Raw genomic sequence first — 10539 nt, forward strand, 5'->3', positions numbered from 1 at the left:
TTTATAAACAGTGCGTGTGTGAAACGCGGGCACCGCAGCGGAGTGTGCCTCTGTTTCACACCAGGACCCCGGCCGATTCTGTAGGCGCCCTCACTCTGCACGGGAGCCCGTTGTGCCTGAGAGGGGTGCACCTGTTACGGCGGAACATGGCTGCACAGCGGAGCTGGGTTCACGGCTGTGACCCTTGGAGATGCTTCTTTTCACTGCTCTGTAATGCCCCATGCTCTAGTGGGGTCTCTCCCTCACCTCACTGTGCCTTCCCGCACTCATCCCACCCCCCCCCAAAAAAAACCCTAAAGAAACAGCAACCGTGCTCTTTAAAAGTGCTGCAGGCACTGAGGGGGCCCACGTATTTCCTAACAACAGCTCATTACCAGAGACACTGCTTGTTTTAGACCAAACTTAACCGTCTTCCCACACAAACCTTCTGTTACCACTGTTTGTTGTGAGGTTTCTTTTCCCCTCCCCATTGCTGATTTTAAAGCCAACTGCAGATTGCCTCAGCTAGCTCAGCCATTCTCTGTGTGGGAAGAAGTCCAGAAGAACCATTTCTAGCCCTTTCTGCGGTGGGGCCTGTCGGGGCTGACCAAGGGCAGACAGCTCAGGCCCTGCGGCATGGTGACCCCCCTGACCCCCGCTGGGGCCCCGGGTTACCGGCAGCCGCAGCCCACCTGGGGAGCAGGCTTCCTCACACGGCTCCCGCAGGGGCGGAGACCTCTGGGGTGTGAAGATGAGAAGCACTGTGTTCCTTATCAGGAGAAAGCAAAAGATGGAAGTGGCTCGTTTGTATTTGGGAACAGAAGGGGGGTGGGATGTGAGGGGTATAACCCAGATGGAGCATGTAACACCTGTGCAGTTTATTTAGATTTCCTCAGAGTCAATTCAGGGACCGCTTCCCACCAAACCACCGGAGTGTTCCCTGAGACAGTCTCCATGCCCGGGCATCTTGGAGGGTACACAGCTCTAGAACTTGCCCACAGTCAATGGACCCGCTAGCAGGTCAGCCACAGGAGATGAGGTAAGCTTCAGCTTGATGTAACAGTCATATATGATTTGGTAAATGATTTTAAATATGATCTTTCTCCGTGCAGAAAGTCTCACTGTGCCCTTCCATCTCTATCTTATGTTCTTTGTAAGAAAACTCGGTCAGCACTCTGTTCAGAGATCAGTGAATGGAGATGGGCAAGGACGGCTTTTTTTTTTCCCTCCCCTTAATGAGAAACCAGAAGGGGACTGAGAGTGGGGAAGGAAGGCTCAGTCTTAACTCTGAACTGGTCTGACTGGTTTGAATCAAAACCAAGTAATGTGCTTTTATAATCTACCACTTTCTTGTGGCCTGCTACAGTTACAGAAGAGTCACAGTGTCCTTTGAGAGAGTATGTGGACACTAGAAAAACAAGGTAATTCATAAACAGTATTGTAGGTAAATATACATTATAAAAAATAGTGACATTATACTTAGACTCTAATGACTATGAGTTCTGTTTTTTTCTTCCTCATTCCAAAATAAGAAACCAGTACTGAAGCCATTAAATGTATTTATAACTTAATAAGATACTAGTTACTCCCCAGAGTATTCTGGTCTGCCTAATGTAACAGCTAACCTTTATTAATGGAAGCCAAGGAGTGCTTCTAGAACTGCTCCTGTCTTTTTAATTTGGGGGTCAGCAGTGCTGTGATAAAATCTCACTTGATAGGGTTCTCTGGAAAGACCCTCATCTGTGTGACCCTCTACTCCGTGATGGGCGGATGCCAAATCAAATGCTGCTCGGATTCCTGCAGGGTCTGGCTGTGTCGGAACTGTAGGCTTTAAAATGACAGCAGTGACCTTGAACCAAACTAAAAGAATACATTTTTACTTTATTTAGTGTCTCATAATGTGGGAAGTATGGTTTATCTTCTCAAACTACAAAGATACAGAGAATCTTCTTGGAGATAGATATTTTTTGTTGCAGTTCTGTGTATTTATTGAGCACTGAACGTCCACTCAAGCCACTGAACACTATACCTACTTTAACGGGTGTGAGAAGAATTGGGATTAGAGCCTAAAAATAATAGTTCTAAGCGAAGATTCATTGCACACTTCATATGTGCTAAGTATTTAACTTGTATGAACTCATTTATCCCTCCTAACAGTCCCGTTGAGGTCGAATTTTATTCCAGGCCACTCCATGTAGCAGGAAAGAATGACCACTTCCTATTCTGTTGGACAGGTGGGTTTTTTCTCCCTGAAGGAAACCTCTTTCTAAACCCCACTCCCGGGACAGCAGACTGTCTGTGTCTGAGGGTGAGATTCAGAAAGTCTCAGTGAGTTGTCCCCCCTCCACCGGCAGGACACTGGGCACGGCTTCTGATGCTGGGGAGCATGCACCTGGGCTGGATTATCCTTCCAGTGCCCTTAGGTGGGGGGATCACTCTCCCAGTACTCCTCAGGCTTTCTCACTTGGCAGTCTTTGGAGAAACAGACACTCTATGCAGAGTGTGCCCGGTCTGGCGGCAGCAGCTAACCCTACCTGAGTATCTTGGGCTTGGCAAGTACAGGTAGAAATTAACCCCAGGAATGGGAAGAGTCCAGTTCTTTCTGAGCTGGTAGAAAAGTTCCGTCAAGGCTCAGTCCACAGAATGGGCAGGGAAAAGGAGCATGACCCCACCCCCACTCCCCTCTGACCAGAGCAACTTTCATTTCACGTGGTCAAGCCGACCAACTCCACGCTCCATAGAGCTCTCATTTGCCCAGAGCCCACTGCGTTCCACACTGTTCTAAGCACTTTCCATGCATCCGCTCTTCACTCTGACACCAACCCTGCAAGGTAGGTGTTGTTGCCATCCCCGTCTATTAGGGTGCTGACAGCAGAGCCAGGATTCAAACCCAGGCTGCCCTAGAGCCCTGGGCTCCACTGAGCTTAAATGTGCTCTTTCTATCTGGTGACTGCCTGCCCAAGGGTTCATTTCCGATCATCCAGAGGAAATCCACTCTGCTGGCTAGTGCCCCAGGTGTTAATTTTGAACAGAAATAATCTAAAGAAGGGTTCTGAAGGCTAAGGGCTTCTCTGGGCCCCCGACCACTGCTCTGGTGTTAATCTCCAGGAGATTTTGGGTTTTGCCACCCGTAGCACCTGCTTATCTCTCGTTGCCTCACCCTGTTCTTACCAGCCTCCAGGACAGCCCCTCCTTCACGACAGTCTCCACTCATAACATAGTCTCCTGCCATTTGACTGCCCCCAAACTCTCCTTCCTACGCAGCCCTATTCCCGTCGCCTCCCATGATCCACTGCTGGCATCTTCACTCAGCTTGGCACCCAAGGCCCTGGTCTAACAGTAGCCTACTTGTCCATTCTTATCTGCCGAGCCCCATTTGGGCTCTGGCTGCTCTCCCCGGGCTTCTCTTCATCCTGGCATGGATGATTTTCCCTGCCTTGAATACTCATCCTTCTTTTTTCTATCCACAATTGCCTAACCTCTGTCTCCCAGAAAACTTGATTTTTCCAGGTTCCGCAAAACTCATCTCTGTGGTGCCTTCCCTGAGCACCCCTGCAAATTGTTCACACTACTCAGCGATTCCGTGTCCCTTGGAACTTGGTTCTGCTACAGCGTTTGTCACTGTATTGTGGTTTCTTATGTACTATCCATCCTTTACTTGCACTCGTGTCCCCTGCTAAACAATGAGCTCCTCAGAAACAGGAACTCTGTCTTAATTGTCTCCGAGTGGCTGTTCCTGGCACAGTCCTGTTCCTGGCACGGTCGAGAGATAGTGCTGAATTTAAAAGATAATTATCAATGCAAAGTCATTGGTCAGTCTTTATCCACCAGTTAAAGCCATGGACTTTGTGCTTCATTGGAGACCTTTCTTAGGAAGCAGGGGCACCCAACAATCCTGCAGGGCCCTCTTCCAATAAATGCCACCTTAGTGTCCCCCAAATTGCCTGTTAGCTGAGAATTCTGAGATAAGTACAGATCCTCTTTTCTAACCCAAGGCAAAGATTTTATATCTGAGCAGCCACTGAACTATAATACCGGACACGGGTTTATTTCAGTAGAGTCGGGCAGAAGAGGACACTGGGACTTACCAAACAATGATTTCTGGTAGAGAACAGTCAGTGTCTGGCTCAAACCAGAATGTCAGGAACTTAAGAGTTGACAACTTGCTTTGGAAGCAGAATAAACTGAATCATCACACTCCTTGTTAAATATACCAGCCCCAGAGTGAAGAAAAGTGACTAATTTTTTGTTGTTGTTGTTAATTTCTGCTGAGAAGCTTGTTCTAGAAGAGGGCATATTTTCAGTGAAATTTTGGCACAATCTGAAACAGATGGTTACATTTTATTTGGTGTTTCATCTAATACTAAAATTTGTGGCAATTGATTAAGGACCAAAATTTGCTTTTGGACAATATTCAAATTCTGATTGTGCTGATGTGAGCTTTAAGGAACAGTAGAATGTTACAGTCAGGAAACACAGAATCTGGGCTAGGCAACCGAGGGGATTATATGCAATAAAGACAGTTTGTTTCGGGTGAATTGGCTCCAAGGGAGCATGGCGTGAGACTTTTCTGGCCATCTGAAAGTAGAAAGGGCAGCAGTGAGCTTGTGACTCTCGCCAGAAGCTCTGCCAAGAAGGTGTCAAAGAGTTCTGCTGGAAGTGTTTTCAAAATCATCTTAGGCCAAATGCCTCTAATCTTTTCAAGTAGAAGGATCATTTCTGAATATTAGAAAATTTTGCAGAACCCCCAACACACACAATAACAGTTGATCAAGAAAAATTCAAAATTTGAACACTACTATGACTTCAGTAATACTTAAATGCATTTATATTTTTTCTTTCATTCTTTCTGGAGTGGGAGTGGGGAGGGGCAGGGAGCAGCAGAGGGAGAGGGAGAGAGAATCTTTTTTTAAAGATTTTATTTTAGAGCCCAAGAGAGCAGTAGGGAGGAGCAGAGGGAGAGGACAAGCAGACTCCACACAGTGTAGAGCCTGATGTGCGTGGGGTTCGATCTCAAGACCCTGAGATCATGACCTGAAATCAAGGGTCAGATACTAAGCCAACTGAGCCACCCAGGTGCCCTTATATTTATTCTTTAAAAAGCATAGTTGGGGGCGCCTGGGTGGCTCAGTGGGTTAAGCCGCTGCCTTCGGCTCAGGTCATGATCCCAGGTCCTGGGTTCAAGCCCCACAACGGGCTTTCTGCTCAGCAGGGAGCCTGCTTCCTCCTCTCTCTCTGCCTGCCTCTCTGCCTACTTGTGATTTCTCTCTGTCAAATAAATAAATAAAATCTTTAAAAAAAAAAAAAAAAAAGTAAAAAGCATAGTTGAATGGCATCAGTACGAATATGTGGGAGATCTCAAAAGGACCTTTATATCCTTCCAGGGTCTATCCTTTGGTTCATTCACTCATTTATTTACCAAATATTTATGGACCACCATCTTTGGCCCTGGCCTGGGCCTTCAGAAGCTGATTTTCTTGTCTTCAGACGTTGTGAAAAGCACTCCAGGAGACAAAGAAATGGATGTATCAGAATAGGTCCTTTGTAGTCTATGTCATAGACATAGATACATAAACCTTATGTATCCAGACATGTACGTAAGATTTAACCATCAACTTTAAGAGAACACTTGTCAAAGAAACCTAACTGTGGATGCTAACCGGGTCACTCTTCGCTGTGGATATGGGGTGAGCCACTGAACTTAATTTATGTACGGGCCAAAACCCAAGTTCCAACCATTTCCTATAATAGCTGTATAGCTACTCTCAATTTCACCTGCTTTCCTGGGTTTCCAGTTAACTCCTCACTGTCATCTCAAGGGCGAAAGGGAGTAAAACTTCCCCAATTGACTCTGATTTCTGCCTCCCAGGATTTTCCCATTCCCCCTTTTTGAGCAGAATCCTTTTCTCATAATTTGCCCACCATAGGTCATCACAACTGAATTCACAAGGACAATATGGAAGCTATGGAATAAACCAGTAACAAGTCTTTCAAGAGTACACTGTCTAGTAGACAGAGTCATACTTTAAATTAAAAAAGATACTACTAGGTGCTGGACATATAGCAATAAATAAAACATAAAAAATCCCTGTTCTAGAGTTCCCATTCTAGAGGCAGGTAAGACTGGTGTCACTAACAGACTCACACCAGGACAGAATGACCAGGGACATGCGGGAAGCCTTCCTAGTGCCAGCAGCCCCTGAGCAGAGATGGGTGGGATTCTGATCTGCTGCGCTGTGAATGGGAGTGGGGAAGAGGCCAACCCACCCAGAGGGGAGAGTATGAAGAAGGGCACGGAGGTGAAGAAGTGTGAAAGGTAGCTTGGGCAGCCAAGTTGTTCCTATGGTAATGGATGTCAACTACAGCACACTGACTGTAGGCCAGGCTCTTTGCTATGTTCTCTACATGTACTACCTCCTTAGATCTTTACTATAGCCCAGCAATTCTAGACTAGGTCATCGGACTCTGGAGCCCAAGATCGTGGCAGTTATACGATGTTGGTGCCCAAGGTCATGAAGGGCTGTAGATCCCAGGCTAAGGAATGTGAATTTGATTTCATAGGCAATGATCAGAGCTGTCAGGAACATTAACCCAATGGAATGAGACATGACCTAGAACTGGTGTTTGTGCTGCATTCCCTGTGTGGGCTGAGTGATAGATAATATGCTTGCCATTGTGGTCTCCTGGGTGTGGAACAAGTGCCCGGAGGGAGGAGCCACCACAAGCTCAGGTAGGCCAAGTTCAGTGTCAGGGATGGAATGGGGCAAGCTGTACTTGTAGCCTAATGGGGGGCTATTGTTAACCTAGATGGGGCTATCAGAACAAGAACCATGGAGGTTCCTTCTGAACTTGGTTTTCTTCCACAGGATTTTTGCCTCCGCACTGATCATGTACCCTCCAGTCATGCGTGCCAGCCAAATTCCTTTAATGTAATTGAGAAATGTCCTTAAGAATGGGCAGCACTGGGGCGCCTGGGTGGCTCAGTGGGTTAAAGCCTCTGCCTTCGGCTCGGGTCATGATCCCAGGGTCCTGGAATCGAGCCCCACATTGGGCTCTCTGCTCGGCGGGGAGCCTGCTTCCTTCTCTCTCTCTGCCTGCCTCTCTGCCTACTTGTGATCTCTGTCTGTCAAATAAATAAATAAAATCTTAAAAAAAAAAAAAAAGAATGGGCAGCACTCAGACTCCTCTCCACAGAGGTCATGAGGGGACTCTCAATCTATCCCCACACACACTCATTTACATCCAGTTCTTTAATGACTAGAAGGTAGCCATCACCACCCCTGTCCTATTTCTCTCTCACCTAGGTTGTTGGACCAGCCTGGTCTCACTCCACCTCAACCTACACACACCTGTCAGCCTCAGTCTTCCATCTTGTCCCCAAGCTGTTCTAAAACCCCCAACTCCCGCCAAAGTAGGCCCCAACTCTCCAGACCGTAGGCTTAGACTTCCTTTCTGGTTTGTTTCCACTGTTCCTCCAACCTACCTATTCTACTCTCCAGCCAAATCCCATTTTCCTTGAACTTGCCCTCAACTTCCCTGTAACCACAAGCATTATTAATGTTCCCTTTCCTCCTGGCCAGAACAGAGCCCATTTTGAAGGCCACCTCCTGTAAGTTTTCACTATCCTACCCAGTTCCGTCTGTGCCCAGTTGTGTCACTCACACAGGCATCATTTGTACGCACCTTGCTAAGCTCTGCGAGGACCAGCAGGTATAAACACCTTGTACCTGTGTCTATCCCATTTTTGTGTTCCTTACAGCATAGGGCCTGGCTCCCAACGAGCTTGTGCAGGTGAAGTCAGAACGGTCTCCTGTGTCTTTAGGAAGGCTTGAGTAGGACAGTAGCAAGGTAAGAGACTGGGGAGACCAAATACTCAGAAAAAAAGACATCAGTTCCTGTTCTGGTGAGAGCTGAAAACGTATGACACTGTACCATCACTGATTGTATTCCCTCTTGTAACCCTCAGTCACCTAGCAAATGCAGCTTTTTCTATAACCAGCCACCTGCAAGCCCAGAACCGCTGCAGAAATGACTGGGTGTTGAAGGTCGGCTTTATCACAGTCCAGTTGCTCCCCTCTTCCGAACTGAAGTGTACTGACTCACTGACAGGACCCTGCTGCATCTCCACGAGCCCCTGAGCAGCTGTCACAGCCTGGTGCCTGGAATCAGGAGCCGAGTGCGGGTCTCAAACCAGGTCAAGTACAACAGTCACACCCACAGCGGAGCTGCTTCTGCGCCTCCGGTCGCTCCACCCTCTGCAAATGGAGGCTGACGATAATCAGCTGTATTTGCTTTTTGAACTTAGAAAAATGACTAGCTTGGCTCATTTTAAAAACACAGTTTCTTCCTTGTCCTTTGAGTAATCTTATCAGAGTCACAAACTGCTGCTTTCAGCAGCAAAGACACCCCCCCCCCCGCCCCACCGCCTTGAGCAGGATGAAAGTCAACTTGCTCTTCCATGGAATGCCTGGGAGGCACCTTGTCCTGTGATCAGAGTGGCACTGGGGGGATTCTGCCCGGCGCATGGGCGGTCTCAGTCTGCGTGGGAGCCCCTCCCCAGACAGACCCTGTCAGCTCCTGGCGAAACTGTGACATGTTTTCTCCAGACAATAGCTGTGCCTTCCAGCAGCCCCTGACCCCTGGCCCCCATTAGGGGTCATGATACAGAACGCCTGCAGACAGTGATCAAGGAAGACTCTGGATGAGTTCCTCTCCTGCGCCAGGAAAGGAGCACCTCCTCCTGGTAGATTTCAGTGACCCCTGCGGACATAAGCGAGCTGGGCTGGGCGTGCTAGTCTTTTCATGGTTCTGTGACTAGTTTAAACTTACAAAAATGTACACAAATTATTTGCATTATCATTGTGTGATTCCATCCTGGACCTCAGGATTTCCTGCTGGCCACATGCACTTTTTTTGTGCAACTGAAGTATGAGCGAGCATAAAGGAGCACAGATGATAATGCATGGCTCAGTGAATTTTCACCAAATGAATGTACCCATGTTGCCAGTAACCCAATCAAAACACCCGGGACTCAAAATTCCCTTCATCTCTCTTTCCGGAGTAACCTATCCTGACCTAGCAGTAGCCCCATTTTTTTTGCCTGTTTTTGAGCTTTATATAAATGGAGTCATCTAGTACGTACGCTAGTGGTTTCTTTAGCCCGGTGTTGTGTTTCTGAGCTTTGTCCATGTGGTTGTGTGTGATTATAGTTCTCCATACTCCATTCATTTGCTCTGAAAATTGCAGCTCAGACTCCATCAGAGTCCCATAGTCTGCAGCAGACCGCTTCAGTATTGTGTGTGTCACACATAACCTTCATCTGCTAGAAACCGCGTTCCCAGCTAGAGGAATGTGACACAGACAAGGGAGATGATGGGTATTTGGAGAGATTCTTGGGTCAACAATATGGCTTGAACTCTTTTGGGCAAAGGAGGGGCCCTACTTGCCCTTTTACCTCTAACTCTTCCTCCTGAGTTTCTGGGTCTCCCAGTTTAGGGGGCCATGGTCAGGCTGGCTTTGGAGTGTGGCTAAGAATTCAAGAGGGCCTTTCTCCTAAACCGGGAGAGGGACCTAGAGGTTGAGGCAGTAGCAAAACTTAATGAATAGCTCCACGCAATTTATTGAAGTGGTTGGCTGTCCCGTGGATAGGTTTCTAGAACACATCATTGGTTGTTGTAGGGGACCAGGGACACTCCTTTCAAAGGGGAGAGGGAGCAGCATCAGCTACCCACCACTCTTAGCACCTGGGGCATGGCTGCTGCTCACTTCTCAGAGGTAAATTGCCTGTTTTTCAGCTTTCTGCAGAAAGGCAGGGTGAGCAGCTGTTCCAAGAGGAGGTTGGAATGAGGACTCTGGAGGGCCCACGTAGCAGGGGGTGGTCTGCCTCCAGGCAGGGCGGCTGGACTGCTGCCCACTCAGGAGGGCTCTGAGAATCTGTGCTTTCTTTTTTTTTTTTTTTAAAGATTTTATTTATTTATTTCACAGAGAGAGATCACAAGTAGGCAGAGAGGCAGGCAGAGAGAGAGAGAGAGAGAGAGAGGAGGAAGCAGGTTCTCCGCTGAGCAGAGAACCCGATGCGGGACTCGATCCCAGGACCCTGAGATCATGACCTGAGCCGAAGGCAGCGGCTTAACCCACTGAGCCACCCAGGCGCCCGAATCTGTGCTTTCTGATTCGGAGCCATCTCACCCTCGTGAGAGCCAGCTGGAGCCCGACCTCTTTTTGTCCTAACTTGGTTCCTTGTTTTAAAACATTTATTGAGCACTTGCCTCGGGCCCAGCTTGGTGCTAGGTGCAGGAACTACGGTGAGAAACAAGACAGGGTCCCTGCACTTGAGTCACAGGAAGCCCCCGACAACAGGAATTGCTGGGGACTTCTAAGAATTGCAAGAGAGCAAGACAAGTCTCTGTCGTGAACCTGCTTATGCTCAGCAGAGGAGCCAGCGGATGCTCCGGGCTCAGTGCGATAGCTCCCAGCTAGCCAGATGGAGTAGAGAAGCCTCAGCAGGAAAATAAGATGCATCCTAACAAACCTCAATACGGACACATGAGCTACTGGGTT

This window comes from Lutra lutra, chromosome 13 (genome assembly GCF_902655055.1).
Source record: "Lutra lutra chromosome 13, mLutLut1.2, whole genome shotgun sequence".
NCBI lineage: Eukaryota > Metazoa > Chordata > Mammalia > Carnivora > Mustelidae > Lutra > Lutra lutra.